The 22,414-nt window shown below is 42.8% G+C and overlaps 1 protein-coding gene and 1 pseudogene across 1 annotated transcript in view; both read left to right on the top strand.

Annotated features, from left to right (window-relative positions):
• Nucleotides 1-22,414, top strand: part of LOC147035310 (uncharacterized) — a 79,102-nt gene that overhangs the window by 677 nt on the left and 56,011 nt on the right. The gene's annotated exons all lie outside the window — the stretch shown is intronic.
• Nucleotides 1-22,414, top strand: part of LOC147035311 (huntingtin-interacting protein 1-related protein-like) — a 993,771-nt pseudogene that overhangs the window by 959,731 nt on the left and 11,626 nt on the right.

Below are 22,414 nucleotides of genomic sequence, written 5' to 3'. Positions count from 1 at the left end.
AATAATTTAAATTTAAATTCTTTATTTAAAGCGAGAGAGGGGGTGCGAGAGAGAGGGGGTGGGGCGAGAGAGAGGGGGTGGGGCGAGAGAGAGAGAGGGGGCGAGAGAGGGCTGCACATACTGGCACTCACCTACGGGCACGCACTAGTATGTATATGTGTGTGTATATATATATATATATATATATATATATATATATATATATATATATATATATATATATATATATATATATATATATATATATGTAGTTTCATTCACAACAGATCAGACCAGATAAGGGTTATTAATTTTATTGAAAGGTGTCCAGCATATGAGCATAAAACAGCCTCGTTTTATGATTTTTACTCGTGCCAAACTGTGATATTATCAAAGTGAGGCTTCACAGAAATTCACTCCTCACGTTATTGAATCATCCAAAGTTAGCATGCCGGTGTGTGAGTGAATATGCCATGAACCTTTTTGTGCACCGTATCTTCTTTCAATTCATGCTCCCTCTTCTTTCATGTGGACATTTCATTTTGGAATATTTGTGCCAGTACGTCCACTTCACCGATGGATCTGATTGCATAGACGGACACCAAGATGTGCAATAAAACAGCCTATCTACTTTCGAAGTGCAAATCACACAATGGAACGCATGCATATATGTATGTTATATCCAGCAGAAGGCAAAAGGATGGAAAGACTATACAGGTAGCAAAAACGAAATACGTCTTGAGATAATGTTTTCTTTTCGATTTTGTTCCCACCGATTGCAGCTGAAATTTTGCACTCAAAGTATGAAATTGGTTCACGTTAAATTGGATTGACGATATCTGCGGGTAGTTCAAGGCTGACTTGCATTTTGTTTTCATTCGAAAAAAAATTGAAAGCAAAATTAAGTTAATTAAACTTGGTCTATTTTCGATTATCCCAAGAGTGCGGGACCTTACGTCTTAATGCCAGAATGACAGGAATCTTCAGAACACATACACAGACATTTCGGGACATCTGCTTTTACATCCTCACCCACTTTGAAACTTGATGCCACCCAGATGCTCCTTGGATGGTTCAAAGTGATGGAAATCACACGGTTACAAATCTGGACTATATTGCGCAGACATGGTTTAGCACTTCCCATCGCAACTACCTTCTTATCAAACAGTAGTTCTTTTGGAACCCTGTGTGCTGGATGCTTTATTAAAATTCACGTGGAAATGGATCATAGTTTCCACACTTCTAATACTTAAAAACGGAATCCTGCTGCAATATCACACTCATACACACTGATATGATGATTGCCCAAAATAAACTTCAACATGGCTAATGCTTGAGAGAGTCAAACCTCGGTTGCAGATGAGTGTCTTCATCATCCATGACCAATCCATGCCCATTTAAAAATATTTTACACGATCAAATGACATAAAGGATGGGACAGAGATCGCATGCTTACCTTTCAGCTCTCTGGTATTGGTTTTGATTCCAAAACCCTGACTACTGTTGGGAATGAAAAGGCAAACCACCTTGTGTAATCCTTGCAATGAACTGCTTGGGCAGTAATGAACCTGCCTTTCGAAAGAACACCAAAAAGCGACACACTCAAACACACTTTTTGTGCACAAAATAGGGGCTCATGGAAGAGCAAGTTGATAGAGGGTCCAAATGCAACAAACTGACAGTTAGGCAATGGAGCCTGAGTTGGATGTAATTATGAAAGAAAATTAATGAAAAGGAAAGGAGAGAAAGAGATGGGGAGGTAACATAGTAACCTGCAGTAATAGGGTTGGGTTAGGTAGAGTCAAAGGGGGCAGAAGAGATTGCAAATATGGATGAGAGATGACATGAGATGGTGGTGCACTGCCTTCTTGGAGTGAAGAGTGCAATTGAATGACCTCAGGAAAGCAGTTCCACAAACAGGAGAAAATATGAACAAAAGAGTTGAGGTAGGTGTGTGGAATTGTGGAAATCCTGCATTTTCTAATTTTAAACAAGAAGAGGGTAAATGAAAGAATGTACGCATCCTGGAATTGTTGGGGAGTGTCAGATGGCTAAAGGTGCAGAGAGAGGAATATCGGAGGAAAGGTAGTAAAACCAGAAATCTGTCTTTAAAGGTTACACTTCTGTGTACTTTCTTGGAAAACTCAGCTGTTTTGCTATTTTTCATTCACCAGCAACTTTATTAGACAATACAGAATGCTATAAATAAGGTTTGGATGGTAACGAGCCCTTTCACACATATGCTCTGTGTGCGTTTTCAGTGACTCGTTTCCACGAATTGGAGCACTTTTAACCTGTCGTTGCCACCATAAAATCTGTAATTCAAATCGTCTTTTTGACAAAATTTCACCATTTAAACGAAAGAGCGGCAATTTCAAGGTGGTTAACCATAATAGTGGGGCAACTTAGCATAACAATTGTGCATTTTGTGAGGAAAGCACCAAATTTGGCACACTAGTAGCCTATCATATTCTGAACAGATTTGGATATTGGACCATCTCAAATTTTTGATGGCAGTTCGAAATGGCTGCTACAGCCATCAGCGGCTGAATTTGAGATGGCCCAATATCCAAATCTGTTCATAATATGTTAGGCTACTAGTGTGCCAAATTTGGTGCTTTCCTCACAAAATGTACAATTGTTATGCTATATTTAGCTAAGTTGCCCCACTATAACTGTTGTTTTCCTGAATGCAAATCGGACTCAAAGAAATACGAGAAATATCCGTGGATGAGAGGTGTCGAGTTTCTACCATTTTCTGTCAATACAGCTGAGTGGTGGCAGTGTATATCACTCACACACACACACACACACACACACACACACACACACACACACACACACACACACACACACACACACACACACACACACTCACACACACACACACACACACACACTTCTCCTTTCAGCAATAGATAAAAAAAATCTAGTGTAATTTCTCATGTGGCCCCGGTACCAAGCAAACAATATATTTACAACATTATTCATAGATCCTCCTCATCATTTTGAAAGTTCATTTTAAACTTACCCTATGTATTCATAAGCCCCAGATATGACCTTCACATCACTCTTAAGAAACACTGAAATCAGATACGGTGTCTCAATCAGGGAAGTCTGCCTGGTACATCTCACTTCCACGTAAATAATAGCTGGCACAATCTTTGTGTATTTTTTGTCATCAAGATATCCTTTGGCAAATATAATTGGTAAAGATTACTTTCTTGATAATAACACATGGCATTAACTTTCCAATTGCAGATGTTCATTAAATTAATCACCAAGCCTGCCATGTGCACTGGACGTAATCCCACGTTCAAAGTGCACTCACTAGTCAGTGGTTTGGGTAGAACAAGCCCGTCCACAGTTTGGGCCTTTCACCGACCCACATCGTCCGCAGTCCGCAGTACAGGTATCGGCAAGATATCAGCCCTTTTGGAGAGCTGAGAGAACTCTCTAACTCTTTTGTTGTGCAGAGGCACACCCCTTTCTCTCAAGTGCTTTTCCAAGTGTTTTCCACTTCTGTTAGAACCTTTGTGAGCCATTTTAGGTAACAATCCTGATCTTCCACATACTATATGCATTAACATGCCCCAATGACCACTGTTGTGAAGATTTCTGCACATGTGCGCTGCATTCTTGGGCGGATTACGTCATTTTGAAAGTCCCGTTTTCTGTCCGTCTCCAATATTTGGAACACTCTTCACTGCCATCTTGGGAATAATGAGAGTGCCTTGCAAACCTGTGATGTGATGTCACCTTACACAAGGGTTGCCTGTTGCTGTCGTTATCACTCCACAAGATCACAGATTCACAGCGATACGTGTCATTCCTTTACAATTAACTTGAACAAAAGTGCAAGTTAATGTTACCACCCAAACTTCCTCAATAAGTGAATATGAAATTGCAATTTTTGAGATTTATTTATTTATGTTTTGATGTTCTTATTTTGTACAATAATAGCTATTTATTTAACTTCACCCTGTGTGCAGGTCACAAATCAAAACTCCTATGTATTATAAAATATTCAAATAATATATTGAAAATTGTTATTCATAGCGTTAGGCTTTATTTAGCTCTAACCATACCTCTATCTCTAACCCTAACTCTGTAATTAATAAATTTCAAGATGCAATTTGAAAATTTACAATACGTGGGAGGTTTGATTTGTCGGGCACTTGTACCCAAGGCACGTGACTTTTGGAGCACGCTCATTGGTTACTACACAATTTCCAGTTGAGAAACACAAAATGCCTTCAGGCCATCGGATGGTGTAACATCTTGGTTTCTGCCAGTCATTCGTTGCTCTATTTGATCCGTTTTTTTATGGGTGTTATTCAGCTGGTTCCAAGTGAAGCGACGTCAAGGCTGTTTATTCCTGATATGTGAAATACCTTTGCAACCCATGCCTACAGAAAACAGTTTTTGGAACCCCAGCTGCATTTTCCATCCAATAATCATGTAGTTTGGTTAAAATTTTATCCATGGGTAGGCTCTCCTGTTTTGAAAGTTTCTTGCCAATCGCTCAATTGGTTTATTGGGACAACACGAATTTAAAAGCGAATCAAGGTGAAAAAGTGAGGATGGAAGAAAAATCAAATGTGAAGACCCTCAGCTGGCATTCAACAACATGGTGGTCAAGGATAGTTGTGGACACATATTGCTAGTTCAGTTATCTCACACTCTCTAACAATTATTGGTTTCAATTTCACAAAAAAATTATAACAATCCAATGCCTTTTCAACGGGTGCTTTTCTTGTTTGATTTATTCATATCCATTTTTACGTCGAAGGTGGAAATGAAAATGAAAAGACAAAAGCAATTCAACTATTTTTCCGCTCAAAAGCCTTAAAATCCAACGAAGATAATGAATATACCAAGAAACAAGAACATACCAACTTCTCATCTGAAGGTTTGAGTGGTGCATCATCATCATCATCCATACAACCTGAAGCACAAAGACACATACCTACTGAAGAAGAATATAGAGGCAGTTCTCATGTGTGTTGATCAAACTCTTTCCATCTATTGAAGTAACAAAGGAAAGGTGTTGATGCAACTCTTGCAAAAAATGCTTTCGAAGAAGGAAAGACTCCCACTGCTCCAATTGGTAAAAGTGGAGGACCATGGTTCTACAAACCGATCAGCAAAGCCAATGCTGACAAACTACGTAGAAAGGCTACAAAACACCAGGCCTCTTGTCCACATCAACATGCAGAAAGTTTAGCCAGTCAATCTCAAAGCCAATTTCAGAATTATTTAATGAGGCTGTTTAAGAATGCTGAAGACACAACACAGTTAATGTGAACAAACATGGCTATTGGAGCATACTTTCTATTTCAGCAAGAGATACCACACAATAAACACCAAGTGGAGGCCAATGTTAGGTGCATTGGTATTTTAAATACTGAAGTCAGACACTGTTTTCAAACAAGATCACCAAATGCTCACTATCTTTCCGCAAGAAACTCAACTGATTGGTTAGAGACATGCAGTGCAATAGGCAACGGCTCAGCAGTTGAAAAAGTGAATATCGAACTCTCTCACCACATTCAATATATTTGCATACATGTCTGATGAATGATGATGCAAATGGCCATCAATAATTAAGTCAATGTGTGCACTATCTTGATGTAGTGGCTGGCTGGTTGGCCAAGAGAGGCACACGTGCAGCGAACATATCTAGCCTCGGTTTGAATCCCGACCCAGTTATAAACTGTCATTCCGGTGTTTCACAGGCAGATGTTTTATCAATGTGCATGGTGTTCCTCGAAAGAATGTTAAATGGGAATCATCTCTGCTGACATTCGTTGGTGGATGTTAAAGATTCCACGGTGTCCTTCACGAAGAGTAGGCGATCTATCGCTGGCACCCTAAACAAATTACAAATTTCTCCCCGAGCCTGAGTCAAACATCAGGCCTGGCCAGCCAGTATGTTAAAGATTGGCCAAATTTCCTCTGGCCAATCCCACAACAACAGTAGAATAATTGAAGCCATTAAAAAAGAAGAAAAGGAAGAAGTATGCTATCTTGATGTCAGTGGTAGACCAGACATGCATTTCTAGATGTTTAGATTATCGAAGACAGATCGGCTAGGACATTTCTAGAAGTTCAGATGAGAGAAGACAGATTTGCTAGGGCATTTTTAGATGTTCAAATTGGAGATCAAAGGGCAGAGGAGCTCCTTGTGATCCAACGGTTATCCATTTCTAGTGCCCAACTGTATCTGCAATGTTCTCCTGCAGTTGGGTTACAACTTCTTTAGGAGGTTGGTGGAAGGATTTGCACTCCGGCCACCGTAAAACACTTCATTCCGCAAAACCCATAAATGGAAATAAATCTGAAAACCCACACTGTGGGAGTACCTCCTGTGCTGCTGCCCTCCACAGGGCAGCTCACTGGATGACAGGATTAGGGGAAAACCTTCAGGACTCCCATTTCTTGATGATAGGAGGAAAACCACGAGGTAAACCTCCAGGTTCAGATTGCGGTGGTGTGTGGCGGAGTGGTGCTTAGGTGCCGTCCACCAGATGGCAATCTCCTTGGGTTAACCAGAGGCGGTCCCTTCAAGTTGTTGCCTGTAATGTCCTATCTTGAAGAGAGGATGATCACCTGTCTCTGTTATCATCTGACCTCAAGCGTTTGAATGTCGATACGGCAGCACTCTCTGAGGTTTGGATACCGGATAGTGGCAAGATCATGGTTGGGTTTTACACCTACTATTGGTCTGGTCTCTCTGATGGTTGCCATGCCAAAGGAGATGTGTACATGAAGTTGACTCCAATGATAATTGAGGTAACACTGGTCAATTATGTATTATATTATGAGACGAAGGATTTGTCACTCCTTCAGTGTAGTTTCCCTGGTCTCTGTGCATGCTCCAAATGAGGCGAGTGATCTCACCATGAAGGACGCATCCTATGCCACGTTCGAGTTTGTGGTTGATCAGTGCCCCAGGCGAGATACCCTTCTAGTCTTCGGAGATTTCATTGAATTGACTGGAACTGACAGGGATTGTTATCATACATGCATCTGGAACTTTGAGTCAGAATAGCACTAATTTCATTGACATTGCAATAAGTCAGGGACTTAGGGGGGGCAGTTGATGGTTTCAGCACCCAAAGGCTCATTGCTGGACATGGGATTCCAACTCATTGATGGGCTTATTGATGATCATTCGAGGATAATCCAGTTCTACAGGGTCGACTGAAGTGGTCAGTTTCTCAACACCGACCACAGGCTTGTTTTAGCAACTCTGAAGTTGCAGCATAAATCTGGGAAAATGGTACCTTCCCCAGCTTAGGCTGGATGTTGGCAAGCTCTACGATGAGAGGGTAGGTGAGGAATTTGCAAACAAGCTGAGTGGGGGATTTGGGGCATCTGGGTGCTTTTGGGAATCCTGAAGAGTTGTGGAGTGCCTTCAAGACCACCGTCCATGATGTTGGCGGTGGATGTTTTTGAACTCACCGTCGGTCGAAGAAGAATTTTGTCTCTCAAGGAACACTGGATACCATTGACGAGAGTCGCAGGGCCAGGCTTAATGGCAGAACTGAGCTTTTTGGGGAGCTGAAGCATGAAACTGCATGTGCACAAATGGTGGACAAGGAAGCCTATGTGTGAGGAATCTATGAGGGGGTAGAGCATCACCTGTGGTCAGGTGATTCTCATCCTGCTTACAGGGGAGCTTTCACATTGTGTTTCTCCAAGCCCATCCCTTGGTGTACTGCAGTTAGAGTAGAGGGGGGTGTGCTCTTGGCAGAGAAGTCCGAAGTGAAGGCCCGCTAGGCTAGTAGATATGAGAGACTTGGATGTGAGACTTGGACTCTGTCCAGAGATCTGAAACAGAGACTTAATTCCTTTGGTGCCAGGTCTTTTCGGAGAATCCTTGACTCTTGCTGGTTGGACTTTGTGTCCAACAAGTGTTTGCTAAGAGAGACTCAAATGAGATTTGTTACCTGCATAGTCCATAAGCATCAGCTGCAGCTCTATATGTGGCTGCATTACATATACATGCACATGTGGCTCATTCTGCTGACGCTGATCCTGCTCACCAGATTCTCTCAGCGAGAGAGCCTCGTGAGTGGAGGAGGCCAATAGGCTGACCACGTGCCTTGTGGGTGCAGCAGGTTGATCATCATCTCAAGGAGATGGAGATGGCCAGGCATCTGCCTGAGGGATGGCCAGACCGAGGTCACTGGAGTACCGGCAGAAGGAGGATGCAGTGACGTGCTGCTTAGTTGTCACTCCTTGAGTGTAGTTTCCCTGGTCTCTGTGCATGCTCCAAATGAGGCAAGTGATCTCACCATGAAGGACACATTCTATGCCACGCTTGAGTCTGTGGTTGATCAGTGCCCCAGGCAGAGGGGTCAATCCAGGGCAGAATATGCTCCCATCCCTGACCTGACCTGATCGGCTGCATCTGTCACAATCCACATCTGAGAAGAGTTAAATGCTTGAAAGTCAGACCCTAAACAGATGGCTGATTATACATTTGATGGAGCTCGAAAACTTATCTGGAAGACATGGTGGAGTGCAAGCTTTGCTGAGAGAAAAGTGTAAACTTAATCTCTCCAATACACACTGCAGAGGCCATCGACTCCAACTTGCATGAGAACGAGCTGCAGAATCTTCCAAGGACATGAAAAGAGCCACAAAGTCAACGTCTTCCTTATAGTTTTTTTTTTTTTTTACAGGATTCCAAAACGACTGAATGCATTGGAAAAAAATATAATATGCTCTGGGACTGAAGTTCAAAAGAGTCAATCCTGGTAAGACCCTCTGGCTTTCTCATGAGCGATCTTTGACTGGTGTCTTGAAATTACTGAAACTATTATCACTGGCTTTGGAAAGTATCCACCAAGATGGGATGAATCTGAATGGTGAGGCTGGTCGATTACTTTTGCCATTTCCTTCACAAAAGGCAATTGTCATTCTCTGTCTTGTAAACCTATCGTCAAAACTACTTGTGTCATTAAACAATACCATCCAGGAATTTGCAACAACACTTGTAGATCTTTGTCCGGCAATTACCAGCTTTGGTGGTGTAATGATTAGAGTGTCCACTCTGAGTCTGGCAGTTGGTTATTCGAACTCCGGTTGAGTCAAACCAACGACTTAAAAATAAGTTGCTTAATGGTCAGCATTTAAAAGGATAGAGCATGGATAATACAGCCATAAGATGGTAATAATAGTGCAGGTTTTGATGGACCGAATGGCATCCTCCTGCATAGAATTTCCTTGCAAGGGAACTCATATTATTATATTGTTTAAGAGAAGCAACACTTGCATCATTCAAAAATATATTCATTGAAAACGTTTCGATCAAATAGAGTGTCCATCAAATTAAATCATCAAAAAAAAGTTTTCATAAAAATGAAAACATCTCAATCAAAAGCACAAGCAGTGTAATTCAAACCCAGGCTAGACATCTCAGAGGTGAGTGGGCCTTCCTCCTGAAGTTGACGGATGAAGGCCTTTATGTTGAATTCCTATCTGATGAGTACAATAAGTGTTTGTTGAACCAAGTAAAAAAACACAGACTTGATTCTTATCAATTGACAACAGCGACTTCGGCATTTGACTCAACCTCTCCATACTTTTTACAGATTACTGTCTTGTGAAACACCAACAGTTGTCTGGAGTTAGGAATAGTACGACCGGCAATCAGGCTAACAACACATGATTATGTCAGAAGCGAGAATTTCAACACAGAGTGGAATCTCATACAATGAATGAATGAGGATTTGACTTCAACTTGTTTATTTATCATTGCTTATTGTGTCTTGACCTCATTTCTGTGTTGTTTCCTGGAATGACAGAAGTTGGGATTCATCTATTGCTACTTACAGTCACAACAGCTACAGTTGAGCATTCTCTCTCTTCATTGAATATAATTTTGTGTTCCCAAACAAGTGGCTTTCTGCCTGATCATGTGAATGAGCATGCCAATTGAACAACCAGAAGTACTGGACGCACGGGAAGCCACAAAAGATGATGATTGCACTGAATTCGAGAAATTCATCAACAAAGTCGTGCAAAATTACAACAAGAAACAAAGAAGGATGTATGTGGAGTTCATGTAGCGTTTTATCTAAGTCCTGAGTATCAAGTTACCTCATTCTGTTAAGTCGTGTCTGATTTCTGGTGACATTCATGATCAGATTTCTCCAAACATCCCGAGACTGCACTGCTTCACGAAGCTCTGGCAGAGAGAGCTTGGTCGCAGCTTTTACCGCATCCATATAGCACATGCAAGGTCTGCCTCTTCCCCTCTTCGTTCAACCACGGTTGATTTCTTCAGACTTATTTTCTGCTTGCATTTTGTGTCCAAAGTATGACTTTATGTTTTAGCATCAACGCTTGTAATGTACATGGTGGTCTAATTTCTTCAAGTACCGATTTCTTTGTTTTTCTTGCGTTTCTTGGAATTTTGAACATTTGTCTCCAAAAACACATTTGAAAACTGTCAATCTTCTTCCTTTATGTCCTTTTCACTATCCCTGACATACATCCACATGTTACAACTGGAAGTACCAGAGCATTCATCAGCCTCCTATTGGTTTGTTTTGTCATATCTTTGTCTTTCCAGTTCTTTTCAATCCCAACATTGCTGTTCTCCCCAACAATAACCCTCTATTAATGTACTTCCACATTCTCCACTCCCTTCAATCTTAGAACCCAGGATGATTAAATCTTCTACTATTTCCACATGATCGTCTCCCAATCTGAACACATCGATCTTATCAGTTGACAAGATTTTAATGTTTCGAAGTTTTAAATAAAAACCAGCTTTTACATCTTCCATCTTCACTGTTTGCAACAGTTTCAAGTCCTCTTTACTTTCTGCCAACAGAGTGGTGTCATCAACATACCTTAGATTGTTGTTGGCTACTTAGGCCTTAGAAGGCCTCAGTATCCTACATTAATTTTTTGGATGATTGATAAATACAAGTTAAATCTCTGAGAATTGTCGTCAAAGTATGCTTCAAATTTGGATGTAAGGTGCAAGTACACAGCCGACCCTTGCCCTCATGGTCTCACCCCTCGGTTCTCACCATCTGGAAATTAAAACACCACACCCCCTCTCCCCCCCTGCTCTAACTCTAATTTCTAGGGAACGCACTAGTTTTGTCCCTTACCTTGTAAAATCAACATTACTTCATATAAATCATAACACATGCTCTCTCGACAATGCATTGCAAAAGCTCTCCCTTTATTATAGATTCGTCAAATTGAGTGCAGTGGCCCCAGTTCAAGAATCTGGAAATTGTCAACGAAACGTCCTTGGATATGCGATAGGGAAGTTTATCAAATAATCTGTTTGCTGTTCTGGTCTGAGCACTTGCCACATGATACTGATTCTAATTGTATTTACACTAATTACAAAAAGTAGGTGGACAGAAAGGAAATATACGGCGATTAATCCACGGTCTTATATTCGATTTCTAATTATGGTGTCACTATTATTTACACTTTTTACTCAATGTTGGGTTGGCAGGATGCCCTGGAAGTATGCAAACATCGCCTCTGAGCCGTCTAGCCTGGGTTTAAATCTTGGCCCAGCTACAAATTGCATCCTGATTTGTCTCAGGTAGGAAGAGGCATCAATGTGTGTTCCGTCGCTCGGATAGACGTTAAACTGGGCATCCCATCTGCCAGCATTAATTGGGGGACATTAAAGATCCTGCCTTGTCTTTAGCGAAGAGTAGGTGAGCTATCTTCAAATTCCAAATTCCTGCCCTGAACCAATAGGGGGTGTTGCATCAGCTGCACAGCTGCACAGCCACACACCCATTAACAATGATGCTGATTGCAACCATATGCTGCACACAAAAGATGAGGAGTACTCAAGGTTGACAAGTACCAGGTTTGATATTTTGCACACAAAATCGAGGCTCATGGAAGTGCAAGTTCATAGGTAGAAAATTGACAACAAACTGACAATGTGGTAATAAGGCTAGAGTTGGACCCAATTAAAGAAGAGATTGAATGAAAGGAAAAAGAGACGGAGAATGAGTGAGAAAAAAAAATCAGTTCATGCGTAAACAGCTGCTTTTCATGGTTTACTAAAAACAATCTTTATAGGCTGGTTGGGAGAGTTCAAGTTAAATTTTAGTGACGTAGTGTACAGTCTTTATTTTTCATCTCCTGGTGTCTTAGTTTATAAAAAGTCAATGGAGTCTGTTAAAGTCTTTTTCAACCAGACTCGGTGGTGTAATTATTCAAGTGTCCACTCTGAGTCTGCAAGGGTGGCAGTTCTCACCAGAGCTAAGTGATACAAAGGACTTTTAAAATATAACATGCTGTGTCAGCATTTTAAAAAGGATTGAGCATGGACAAACATCCATAGGTTGACAACCATTTAATTGCACAGACTTTTATGGGGGCCAAATAGCCATATCTGCTGTGTTGAAGTTCCTTAAATTAAGGGAATTCATATATTTTTCATGACGAGCAAAGAGTCCATCCTTAAAGCCGCTGTCACACCTTGACGTTTTAGCCAGCGTATGGCAACGTATCAAAATGTATGTAAAACGCTGGCGTATGCCGAACTATTGATGTTTTTTCCAGTTTTAGGCATATTCATAACGAGTTGGACATATGCATAACGTACTAGTAACGTACACAGACGTTTCGATAACTTATAGATAACTTATACCAACGAATGCTTAGCGTGTTTTCGGCGTTCACAACCTCTGCCCAATGATAGTCTAACTTATGCATAGCGCGGCAGCGTATCGCCGACGATCACGTGGCGTAGCCTATTAAAAGGCTGTGGCTCGACGATTCAAATCATAACCGCACTATACATCGAAGTGTCAAGCCGCTGTCACACCTTGACGTTTTAGCCAGCGTATGCCGACGTATGAAAAATTTGCCGAATACGCTGGCACACGTCGAATACGTTATGGGTAAGTTTTGTATACGTTAAGAGCACGCTGAAGCACGCTGGCATACGTCGTAGTACGCCGAGTACATCGACAAATTTTAAGCATGCTGAAAATTTTTCGACGAATTCCAGTGTATGACGCACACGTTTCGCATACGCTGGCATAAGTTGTAGGCACATTATGTGATCGATGACACACGTCGACACATGTTACTTGTAAGTTACTCATAAGTCGAAACACGTCGAGGTAATGTTTAGTGTACCCGAAACCTATTTCTAACCTATGAGTAATGTGCTTTGAACCTACGTGCAACGTATCTCCAATGCATATTGACTATGTAGATGTATTTCACGTCTTCCGGATGACCACAGGACTTACTGAACGTGTTACTAACTTACAGCTACCGTATAATGGTGTATTGGCAGCACTTAGGGGAATTGTTATATAAAAATGCGGTTCACACAGGAGGAACCCGCCAGTGTTCCAGACTCCATTGTTTTTTTTTTCTTTTCTTTTTTATTCGGCATGACTGTGATGTTGACACTTCGATTTATCGTTCGGTTATGATTTAAATCGTTGAGCGGTAGCCTATTAATTATATTATATTATAACCGCACTAGAAATCGAAGTGTCAACATCACTGTCATGCCGAAGAAAAAAAAACACCATGGAGTCTGGAACACTCACCCGAAACATTACCTCGACGTGTTTCGACTTATGAGTAACTTACAAGTAACGTGTGTCGACGTGTGTCAACGATCGCGTAACGTGCCTACAACTTATGGCCAGCGTATGTGGAACATGCGAGTCATACGCTGCCATACGTCGAAAAATTTTGAGCTTGTTAAAAATTGTCGATGAGCTCGGCTTACTCCGATGTATGCCAGCATACTACGACGTATGCCAGCATACTACGATGTATGGCAGCATACTACGATGTATGCCAGCGTGCTCTTAACGTATTCGACGTGTGCCAGCGTTTTAGACAAATTTTTCATACGTCGGCATACGCTGGCTAAATCGTCAAGGTGTGACATCGGCTTAAGGAAGGAAGGAAGAGGAAGCAAGACTTGGGAGTCGGTGATTCCTCTCGCACCGCTGTAAAACACACAAACAACCAATGCATTCTGTCTCAGGGATAGTGTGCAGTTATGGGATAAGTAAAATAACTATATTTACAGAAACCGCCAGGGGTAATTGTAACAGTTCATGATCTCTTGATAAATAACGTTGTGTGTTAAAAAAAAATCTCCCAGTGCCATATTGAACCCTCCTGTGAAGTTCTGACTACTCTGAAAATGACACTTTTATATATTTAAAATTTTTTCGTTCATCATTTTATTTGTAATTTGCAATGTTTGTTTGTGTGTTTTACAGCGGCTCTCAAATTCCTGCTTCTTATTCGTCCTATCCAGAGGACGGAATCTTTATAATAAAAATAATAATAATAATAAACAATAATGCTTTTTGTGCAAACTTTGCTTGAACCACGTGGTTAAATTTGATAATGTGTGAGCTTGCCAATGTTGTTCATTCCCATGTAAAGTCAAGTTTGAAATTCATTTATTCTTGGGTGCGAGAAAGTGGTACACATGGACATGGCTCCTTGTATATAAAATATTAAATTTACAAGATATTTAACTGTTCTTTGCAAGTTGTTGTTGAAATCACATTTTCAAAAGCAATTTTGGCATTTTGTTTCATGCGAAGTTTATCCTAATACATCTGTCTTCTGCGCGTATGAAAAGGGTGCATTATGCAAACCCTCCACTCATGTTTTCTACTCTTGTAACAACATTGACTGTTATTAATACAGCTTAGTTTGGGTGTGATAAAAAACAAGCTTATGATTTAGCAATCTATAATTCACATTGAAAGCTTGGTGTTGGCCTTGTTGTTAGGGTGGCTGGTTTGGGATCCTAGGGTCCTTAGTTCGAGCCCGGTTAGCTCCTGAATTAACACCAATTGGGGTTGACTTAGTCTGTCAACCTCCTGAGGTTGGCGAAATGAGTACCAGTGTACTGGTAAAAGGGGCACAGCTGTCCTCCAAGAAATATTCAGAGTGGCGACCCATCTAGATTGTGCCAAATAGCCAAGGAAAAACTGTTGTGGCAGTTTCATTGCTCTGTTCAAGAGTATGATCCACAATTCACATTGATCAGAATTTACAAAAACTTGTGATCACAATGATTGAGGTAAACTACACATGAGCAGCTAGAAGGAAGTGTTGCAGTAGCTAATCCATCATATTTAGCAATCAAATATCAGTGATGACTCAGTGTCCGGTGTTCCTCTTAACACAGCCATGGAGCGCAAATCCCCCTTTTCATACTACAGAATACACATCTATCAGGATTAACTGTCTAGTTGAAATTTTCTTCGGATATATGTCTGAACCAGATCACTTTACAGGATTGGATGCAGCTGAGTGACACTGCCAAGAACGCACCAGCTAAAAGGAACAGATCGTTGTGAATAAGTCCTGGCAAAGCTAGGATTCGGACCATGCTGGATCAATGAAAGAACAGACCAAAACGAACTGGGAACATTTCAAAAAAATAATAATTTATTTACAAGCAGGTGGGGAAAGTTATGTGGCACAGTGAATTGTAGTTTTATTGTTGTGTGTAATGCAGGGGTAGAAAGAAGTGTTGTGCGACAATTATACAAGCAACTTACGAAAGCAGACTTAACCCGAAATGATAATCTTCAGCAATCTTAACTTACAAGGACAGGCGCCAAGACACACACACACACACACACACACACACACACACACACACACACACACACACACACACACACACACACACACACACACACACAACCCGATGAAGAGGAGTTAATGAAGATAAAAAGGGAGGAGAGGTGATGAGGCTACACAATTGCCCGATTAGACCACCAATACATTTTTGGGGGGATGCTCCACTGGGTGATACCTCCCTGACAGCTGGCGCGCCGTCTCTTGCTTCGTGGAACTTCATGCAGCTAGCGTCGGTTCAGAGAATGAAACGCGACTCTCAGGCATGAAGGGAGGGACTTGGGTGGAGCAGGCGGTGCTGAGAGCGGAATGGGTGGAGAAGGCGGAGTCAGCAGATGGGCAGAGTGGTAGACGGGACCAGGTAGGTGGGTGAAGCCAGCGACATGTGGGCGGAGAAGGGCGGAGAAGTGGAGGCAGAGTCGCTGGTGATGATGACAGAAGGGCGGGCGAAGGAGGTGGAGAGATCGATCCCAAGCCAGGCAGAGAACGGGATGAGCCAATAGCAGCGATGGCAAGATACTGAGCTGGTCTAGACGCATGCAGTGCTTTTGAAAAAGAGTGCAGAAGTGTTTAAGCTTCTGAGTGAGATTCAAAAGGAATGGGAACAAAGTAAATGTCAACAGAAAGAACAGGAGCAGGCCTCTGAGCAGGCATATAGCCAAGCAAGGCAGCAGGTTGAGGAGCAGGGAATTTGAGCAGAGAAATTGGAGCAGGAGCTGCACAAGGCCAAAACACATCTCAACTCACTCCAACTCTCATTGCAGGCAGCCGAGTAGACAAATGTAACAGCCCAGGGTCAGGTGATGTCGGAAGAGAGGAAATGAGAGCAACTACAGAAAGACTTGGCAAAGTTTGAAAAGTCGTTGGCAGGAAGAAATTTGGAGCTTCAAAAACAATCACAGCAGAGTGTAGAAGAACTCCAGCTATTGCAGAAACTCTTTACTGACAAAACACAGGATGAGAAAACATTCGGTCTACCTGATCCTGGAGGAAGATACAAGCTTCTGGAAGTGGGTGAGAGAAATTTGGGTCTTCCAGATCCAGGAGGAGGATGCAGGCATCGATCCTGCTGCCTCTCACAATAAATCATATTTTTGCAGTTGGTGTGGCTCGCCTGGTTCTCTGTCATCTCCTCATCGAGGTTGTGCTTGAAGTCTACAACTGCACCCAAACATCAGTCAGATTGTTCTGGAAGATTTTGGAATAATAGGAAAATTTAGGAGGAAAAAAACATGGAATCCAGGGAGATTGAAAGCAACGAATCTACAGGGGTGGATTGGAAGGGTGCAAGGAAAACTAGGAGTGGTGGATGACACTCTTTTGGCCCAACCATCCTGCGATGACCTACACTTAGGGTAAGGTGCCTTGATGCTTACCGTCCCTTGGGTTCAGTTTTCCTTAGAAGTTGGGACATGGATAATTAGGATGGAAGCGGGTGAGAATGATCCAATGGTCGGCAAATGGATCGGTTTGGAAACCAGAAATGTCTTGTGCTGGTCTCTGTTACGTGTCAAGAATTGAGTTGTTTTTCAAGAATGAAGTGAATTATAACATGTATGCAGGCCATGGCAGTGCAGTAACACGGTCATCATTTTTTACATTGCAGTTTTTAAGAATTGAATGGAAGCAGGGGAATGAATATGATATTGTTACGCTGTGGAAATTCGCATTACACCATAAAAGGCCCTCAGGTGAGATATCTCGATAGGTACATGTGTAGTTAGCCCAAACCCGTTGTATAGTGGGAATTTATGTGATCCATTCGGGCTGCGATCCTTCAGTTAGTCGTTTTTCTTTCCCTATCTTTTATTTCAAACAAACAAAAACCGCCAACGATGCTGGTGGGCTTTTCCCGCCATTCTTCCCCGTGCTTGGTGTGAGGGAAGGGGGAAGGGCAGCTCGCCGCCGATTGGTGAATGAACAGCGTGAGACGGTCGGGGTGAGGGAACGCCCCTTTTCGAGAACCCTTTTGAAGGAGGGTGGAGCCGAAAATGGGGCGGAGCGAAGGGCGGAGCCCCGCGCTATAAAGGACGAACACGGGCGGGGCGTTCTCCCTCTTCCTCTCTCTCGCTCTTTCTTCCCCTCTCTCTCTTCCTCCACTCGCTTCCTCCTCCTCTTCCTCTTCGCTCGTCTGTGTGTGGTTGTTGCTGTTGGTGGTTCGTTCGTCTACGAGTTCCTCAGAGAGTTCTCCTACGAGTCCAGCTGGAGGGAGTCGAATCGGCGCATCCTCGTCCTGGGCCCTGTCGCCATCTACAGCGGGAGAGGCCGAGCCTTCTGCCAGGTGCCGGAAGCCCCGTTCGTGGCACGGAGCGGCTACACGTGCCGGCACGAGGTGCGAGTCGCAGACCACATCGGGGAGGCTCAGATTCGAGGTCAAGGACGCGACGCTGGACGACGTGTGCAGGGAAGTCGCAACCTTCTCTTTTCCTTTGGGTTTGTGTAAATGACTGTGTGTGGCACCTGTCCTTAAAGTAGAACTGGTTAAGTGTTGCCGTGTGTATGCGTATTCGGTTTTAACTCTTTCTTTGCTTTTTATGTGCATCTTTCTTTTGCTGTGGATACGTGCTTGTCTGTATGTGTGAATAAAGTGCATTCATTGTGTGAACTTGTTCCCCGTATTGCTGCGTCCTTTCCTTTGTTTGACTCTCCATCTTGCATCACGTAAGGGGTTCGTAGTGGGTTCAACATTCCGGTAATTAATTGGAACTGTCAAGGCCGACGATAACACCGCTCGGTTATCACTGTAGCACGGAACGGACCGCTTAAGCGGTTCATGTCCGGAGTGGGCCTGTGGCGTGGTACAATCGCCCGGTCGACCACTCGCGCAGGTACTTAGGTAGATCAAATTTGGCGAGCAACCCTATCCTGCGCAGGTGGGCAATTGGCACGATCGTGGTGAGGTTAAACCCCCACTTGTGACTAGCTCCCGGCGTTGTTCCGAGAGGGTCACGACTGAATTCTCCGTTCCGGTGGGCGAGGCGGCCGCCATTCGAGTCGAGCGGCCGATCGCATGCTGGCGGGTGCGAATTCGCAACAATATGTTGGATTTTGTGTTTGGGGAAGATATGTCAGTCCACAGGAATGGATCAAGCTCTGGAGGAGCGGTTACTGCCCCTCCCCCCTCCCGAGATCATTTGTCTCTGGCAGCCTGTGGTGTCTGGAAATGGGGACACGTCAGAGTGGAGGTCAGGTTGAGTGACCCTTGGTAGCGACGGTAGGGAGACCCCTGGTGATCCAGGAGAGGCCGAGACAGAGCCTGGATGGTGCAGAGATCCTCCCCGGTCTGATGTACAGCAAAGGAGCTGTTTGGCTGTCAGAGACCGGATCATTGAGGGGGGGGGGCGAATAAGTCGAAAGACGGGTGACTTGTTTTTGGACACCACAACGGGAAGCGCCCCCACCATCTTGGTTGTACGGTACCTCCCCGCTGCCTAATTGAGGATCACACGTGTGTGTAATATATAATACATTCCTAAATATTTTGTTCACTCAATATAATTCTCAAAACCGTAGAAAAAATAAGTTTAATGCTTTGGAAATTTCACATTTTCTTGCATATATATCCAGAAGGAGGGACCATAGCCTTGCTTGCTGAAAGTTAATATGTAGGAACGCAATTCCAGAATGGAACTTCGGATATCCGTCCAGGTCGCTGTTTTTGATACCCACCCAAGGGTTAGAGGTCTCGTTTTTTTTCATGGAGGAATGCTGAAACATGCTCCCACCCCTCCCCCCTCACCCTGCTCTCTCACCAATCCCCCTCTGTTGAGGGACTGTAACATGTAAGAATCAGATTCAGAGTGAGTCCACAAAAGGGATGCAAAACAGTCTGAAAAAATTTGCATGCATACTAACAATTGTCCAAGGAAGTGCATGACTGAAAAATGTTTTTTCCGGTTAATTAAAACAATCCTTTTGAAGATTATTAATGGCCTTATTTAATTATATCCTTTATCGGGGGTATCCTCGGCCACCTTGCACTCTGGGGACTTAAGGCGTATCCTGGGTTACTAAACTGTGGTGTGAATTTGTCATGTTTTTTGGCTGCTTAACCATTCCCTCAAAGTGGAACAGGCCGCAACTATTGCTAACGTTTTTTTGGTTTTTCACTTTCCTCACTAATATTATCGATTGCCTGTTCGTCACAGCTACGAATCGCTGGGTACATTGCAATACCTATAAACTCCCGGAGAAGTCAGCGTTCGTGGCTTGACATTTTGGGCGTCTCCGGGAGGTGTGTCTTTAATGTGTTTGCCAATTGCTTGCCAAACTCGCTGTTTCTTAACAACCGTTTCATTGGAGTGCTTGCTTGAGTGCTTAAGCCACTTGGCGAGGGCTCTCCAAGCTGCTTGGTTGTTCTTTTCGGTGAAAGTATCCGTGCTCTCAATGGAACATCGATTAGACAGACGTACGTTTCCGCCTGTGTTGGGCCCTGTGGTTCCGTGTGGTTGGTGCTTCGGAGATGAATCATCCGCTCAAAATGTACAATTTTATTTTTACAGGATATGGTGGTGTTTAACCTTTTGTACGATCTCTGAATATAAACCACCACTCACTTCGACATCGATACATATATAACCAGAGAGTTGGTGTCAAAGCCACCCAATGCTTGCCTGTTTATACATTTATCGTTTTTAAAAATCTAGTCGAATAATATTTTTTATAAAGCATTGCAGTGAAGTCTGATCCAAATATTTTTAAAGCAATATATGTATTTATATGTTGTAATCAGTAAAAATAGTGTGGTAGATAAAAACATTAGAAAGGAAAAAATAACTTGCACCAAAAACGTTAACATTTTCACGCTGAGGCTGACGCTCACGCCAGGGGTATCGCTATTGCTCTCTGTTCTTCGAACAGGCGAGCTAAAAACAATAAGGACCATCCGACCAGGTGTTTGCCATGATCTGGTTGTGAAGGCAAAGAGCAGAGATCGACATTTTGTGTTCTGGTCCTTGATATATTTTTCAATTGAATTTTGTTAATTTCCCACTTGAATTCCTCTTTCAAAGAACTCTGTTTAAAAGTAAATCTTTGTGTTTGTCCTTTTTATGTATTTTATGCGTGTGTACAGATGTAAAGTGTGTGTGTGTGTGTGTGTGTGTGTGTGTGTGTGTGTGTGTGTGTGTGCGTGCGTGCGTGCGTGCGTGCGTGCGTGCGTGCGTGTGTGTGTGTGTGTGTGTGTTGGTCATTGGTATCTACATATGTGGGTTTCAGAATGTGGAATAGAGTCCCCCAGGGTGGGATAAAAGCATTCACCTTCATGAGGGTAAGGGGTCACGATTCACGGACCAAGCTGTGAAGTTTTCTGTTTTCAAAGTTTTGTGCTGAGGGCTCTCTTCAGGATCATCACTGAGCCCCGGACGGCTTCCAACTGGAGATCGTTTGTAGTGGTATTCCCAAGGATGTTTTTTTTTAAATCTCTGTGAGGTCCTTCTTCATCATTCCCATGAGGTTCTTCATCATCACTGGAACGACTTTATAATTCTTCAGCTTCCAGGATCTTTTCATTTCATGCTTGTGATCTTGGTATTTTGTCATTTTTTTGATTTCTGCCTTGTTTAATCCAAAATCACTGGTATTATAACCTCAATTAGCAATGCCTTCTTCTCTCTTTTTTGTACCTAAGTATGATATCTGGTCGCAATGCTTTGTTTTCGATGTTCACGCCCGATGGGATCATAACGTCATACGTGAGTGGTACTTCAATGTTTTCAGTGATTGCTTTTGGTTCATTTTCCCACAAATTTTCTGGAACTGGAATATCAAAGTTTTTACAGATGTTCCATTGGATTACTTTACAAATTCTGTTGTGTCATTGTGTGTACAGCTGTTCTGACATGTTATGTTTTTATTTCTTCATGTTCGGTCATTAAGCGTCACATATCACTCTTTTTGTTAACCCCGCCTCCACCCACACCTGTCCTTTTTCCCCCTCCTCTCCCCCACCCTTTTCTCTCACTCTGTCCCCTCCTTGCTCCCCCCACATAAAATGCAGCACTCTCCTCCCACACCTCTCTCTCTCTCTCTCTCTCTCTCTCTCTCTCTCTCTCTCTCTCTCTCTCTCTCTCTCTCTCTCTCTCTCTCTCTCTCTCTCTCTCTCTCTCTCTCTCTCTCTCTCTCCTGACTGACTAATATTTCGGAACTGAGAAGTGTTTGTTCTACCTAAAGCTGGGTTGGAGAAGTGAAATCTCTCAATAAATTGAACAGGTTAAGCAAGCGGTCTTACATTGCTATCATGTGGTTGCAATGCGAGTGGTATATACCACTTACGAAATGCTCCCTCCCACCTGGAAAGATGTAATCCTGACAACACGACTGAATTATGTTACTTCTGAGTTTCAGTGCCGTTGCGACACAAATTACGTCGGCCGTACATCCCAAAGGTTGGAGGACAAAATAAAATAACATGTGCCATTGAAGATTCGTAACCACCTGTGAGCTGAAATTGTTTTGATCTTTGGCTTCTGGTATTCTTGCGATTGATTTGACGAGTGCAAGATGATAAGCTAAGACAAGGTCTCCCTTTTCAGTGATATTTAAATTCTGTAGTACCAAATGTTTATACCTTCTCTCCACTCCTATCCACCACCACCCCCACCCCCTTCTCTTTTTCTCTCTTTGGTCTTCCTCCCTTCTCTTCCTTTATTCAATTACATATTTTACATTTTAGTACCACCTTACCACCTTCTAACCCCCCCCCCCCCCACCTCCAGTCAAACAACATTCAGTCATGTTAACGGACAATATTAACCAACCTTATACATAAACACCAGTCATTGCA

Source organism: Eptatretus burgeri, chromosome 1 (assembly GCF_056783735.1).
Source record: "Eptatretus burgeri isolate ZD-2024b chromosome 1, Ebu_testis_v1, whole genome shotgun sequence".
In the NCBI taxonomy this organism is placed as follows: domain Eukaryota; kingdom Metazoa; phylum Chordata; class Myxini; order Myxiniformes; family Myxinidae; genus Eptatretus; species Eptatretus burgeri.
The sequence above is the reverse complement of the archived record's forward strand: the minus strand, read 5'-3'. Positions and strand labels throughout refer to the sequence as shown.